At 34.0% G+C, this 3,559-nt stretch overlaps 1 long non-coding RNA gene across 1 annotated transcript; it reads right to left on the bottom strand.

Moving 5' to 3' along the window:
* Positions 1 to 820: 820 nt before the first annotated feature.
* Positions 821 to 2,439, bottom strand: LOC106697406. Its single transcript, XR_002829648.1, has 3 exons — positions 2,348 to 2,439; positions 1,918 to 1,958; positions 821 to 1,011 (listed from the first exon to the last, which is right to left on the bottom strand). It is a non-coding gene; the product is annotated as an uncharacterized LOC106697406 (long non-coding RNA).
* Between the last annotated feature and the right edge of the window lie 1,120 nt (positions 2,440 to 3,559).

Consider the following 3,559-nt stretch of genomic DNA (forward strand, 5'->3'; position numbering starts at 1 on the left):
TTCCCAATAGACAAGGTATAATAATATCACATTTGGTGAGCTCATTTCTCATTTAGTTTCACACACTTAGTAAAATAAGTCTTTTCAGCTGTTCAAAAGACATGAACATATCTGGTTCACAACAGTTCAGATGAAATTTAGTCATTGCTGAAGTACTTGGTTCTTAGCTTGGAGCAATATTACCGACTTTTCTTTTTTAAGATCTAATTCTCTTCTCATAGTTCTTTTGAAAAAATGTTCGGAACCGGTTTGGCTCAGTGGATAGAGTGTCGGCCTGCGGACTCAAGGGTCCCGGGTTCGATTCCGGTCAAGGGCATGTACCTGGGTTGCGGGCACATCCCCAGTGGGAGATGTGCAGGAGGCGGCTGATTGATGTTTCTCTCGCATCGATGTTTCTAACTCTCTATCTCTCTCCCTTCCTCTCTGTAAAAAATCAATAAAATATATTTTTAAAAAAATGTTCGGAATAGAGAGACTAAATAGCAAATGACAAATGCACACAATACTGCATTTTTTAAAAAAAAATCCTTGATTAATAGTCAATGCTTCACAAGATAAAACTATAAGTTTATAAATTTTTTTCTCAGAAACCAGAAATAAGAAACAGTTCAAAATTTCAAAATAGTTCTTTATTAATAAAGCATTTTATAAATACACATTTTAAATTTACATGTTAGGTAAAATACATCCAAAGTTAAATGTCACTTCTCAGATTATTGTACAGAAGTCATATATACAATTCTTTTGTTTTCTAGTAATTTTATACCAGTGATTTGAAACATCCTTAAGATTTAATAATATATTGTAATAGTTTCATTTTTCACTTTTTAGAGCTTGATAGAAGACAATCAATATCCTGAATAATTTCAGAGGTTCTTTTCAATGCCACTGATACTCTCTTTTCATTAACTTCTTCTAGCAAGCTTTCTGAATAGTTTGGTTTACAATCAAAAGACTGTTCATTTTTCTTGTTAGAAATCTGGTTTAGGACACCACTATTCTCCAGTAACACTAAGTTGCTTAGTCAAGGAGTTTTTGCCCACATTTTTCATTATACAAGTGTTTTTAATTTCAGAAAGCCTGACTTCATATTAAAATAGGATTTCTCCATTGGGGGGAAGATCTTTTGGATTCATAATAGAGTTGGTACTTCAGAACTTATCAAGTCTGTTCCTCATAGATGAAGAAACCAGAGTAAAAGGGGGGAGGGGAAGAGTATGTAGGTGTGTGTTTGGATGGAGGTTTGTTGAAAGGGAGGAAATAAAAATCTCAGTAAAACTTTAAGCTAGATTTACCAAGAAAAAAAGAGAAGTCAAATAAATAAAATTATAAATGAAAGAGGAAATGACAACTGATACAACACAATACAAAGGATCGTAGGAGACTACTATAATTACATACCAATATATTGGACAATCTAGAAGAAATGGATAAATTCCAAAAACATACAATCTACCAAGACTGAATCAAACAAAGCCTGAACAGATGGAATACTAGTAAGAAGGAGATTGAATCAGGAATCAAAACCTCCCAACAAACAAGAGCCCTGGATCAGATAGTTTTAATGGTGAATTATACCAAATATTTAAGGAGGAATTAATACCAATCCTTCTCAAACTCTTTCAAAAAGTACAAGGAGGGAACACTTTCAAAGTATAAGGCCAGCATTACTCTGACAACCATAACCAGACAAAGACACTACAAGAAAACAAAAATACATGTCAATATCACCAATGAACATGCAAAAATATTCGGTATCATGTACCTTCTACAGACAAGCTACTTCTCAAATGTCTTAAGTATTCATTGAAGCTCCACAATATAGGTGTGGATTAATATAATCTATAGGGTCATGAATTAAACCTAGAATGGAAAGGAAGTAATTATGTAGGACAATACATTATGTTTAAAGGATACAGTTAAACTTCTGTATCTTTTCAAGTTCAGAAGCCACACACCTGTGGGGAAAAGAAAAGTAAGTTCATGCTAGTTATCTGATTCTTTTTTATACACAATATTTCAAATAAGCATACTTGACTGTTTTCACAAAGGTTAGAATTTTAAACAAAAAAACCTAATAAATTAGATATCTAATTACAGAAAAATTATTTTTAATCATAAGCTATCAAAAACATAGAGTTAAATATATTTAACTAAGAAAAGATTTTCTTGGGGAAAAAAGTCTTAGAGGTAACCATTTGACTTTTTTCCCCCCAGTTTTATTTATTTTTTAATCAAAAGGGGAAACGTTTTATTCCCCCCCCTTTCTCCCCTACCATTTGACATTTTAATTTTGAGTATTAGTTGGCTCTTCTACACAGATTAAACTTAAAAGAAATACACATACCAATTTTCTTCAAGAACAGAACAAGTGGGCATCTCTCTCTGACTAGTCTGCGTCAGTCTTCTGCACCATGATATTACTGTTGACAAGTATCTAGATTAAATACATTAAAAGAAATATTTAAAAAATGAACTTGTATTCTATTTATAAAAATTTCAAAAATGACTGAAAAATCAAGACAATTTGGGGAAAAGGGTAAAGAGAATATTTTAAAGTAAGGCATTTACTGGGAAATTCTCTGAATCTTCTTTTTTACTCAAAAAATTTTTTTTATTGATTTCTGAGAGGAAGGGAGAGGGAGACAGAGAAACATCAATGATGAGAGAAAACCTTCTGCAGGCCCCCTACTGGGGATCAAGCCCGAAACCCAGGCAGGTGCCCTTGATTAGAATCGAACCCAGGAGCCTTCAGTCCACAGGCCAATGCTCTATCCACTGAGCCAAACCAGCTAGGGCTTCATTGGAAATAAGGCACTTTTTTCATTATTCATCAAGGAGAAAATGATTTACTCACATTCATGATTAATAATGATGAGATTTAAGAGTCAGAACAAAGTTCAAATTCAAATGTCTAAATTCTCCTTTTAGTTTTTCAAAGAAAAATGAATTTCATTAAATTTTATCATGTGCATGTGTTTACATATAAGACTAAGTGAGCATCTGCTTTTTAAAATTTTAAATTAAAAAAAATGTATGAACCGAGAAGTCTCCAGATTTGTTGAGGTGGAAGGAAGGTAAAACATGCCACTAGGGGGGTTGTGTCCAACCCTCGGATCCCAATCCATATGTTTACGGGGAACTGAAGAGCAGAGTCTCGGGCAGGTGTCTTGAATTGCACAAAGCCTGGATGGTGGAAAGAGCACCGTGTCCATATGTGCAAGCTCCAGTTTTTCCTTCTGCGAAGCAGATGAAATCATTTACCACCGCAGACCACATGTCTTACTGAAGAAGATCAACCAGGTGATATTTATTCACCGGGAGGCGGCCCAGGATTATTTTTGCAACTTTTAACATATACACGGGCTACCTATTCTACTACTTCCCTAATAATCTCCCTTAAATAGCACACTTCATACTTTTTTTACATAAAAACATCACATAGCTGTTAAAAAATTTAAATCTCTCCTCTATGGAAATCCTAAGGGCATCTCACATACCGTCCTTTGGGGAACCCTTAGCCGATATATATCCAAACACAATAAATAGGAGATCCTAT

The sequence above is a fragment of the Myotis lucifugus genome, unplaced genomic scaffold (genome assembly GCF_000147115.1).
Source record: "Myotis lucifugus unplaced genomic scaffold, Myoluc2.0 scaffold_68, whole genome shotgun sequence".
Taxonomy (NCBI): Eukaryota; Metazoa; Chordata; class Mammalia; order Chiroptera; family Vespertilionidae; genus Myotis; species Myotis lucifugus.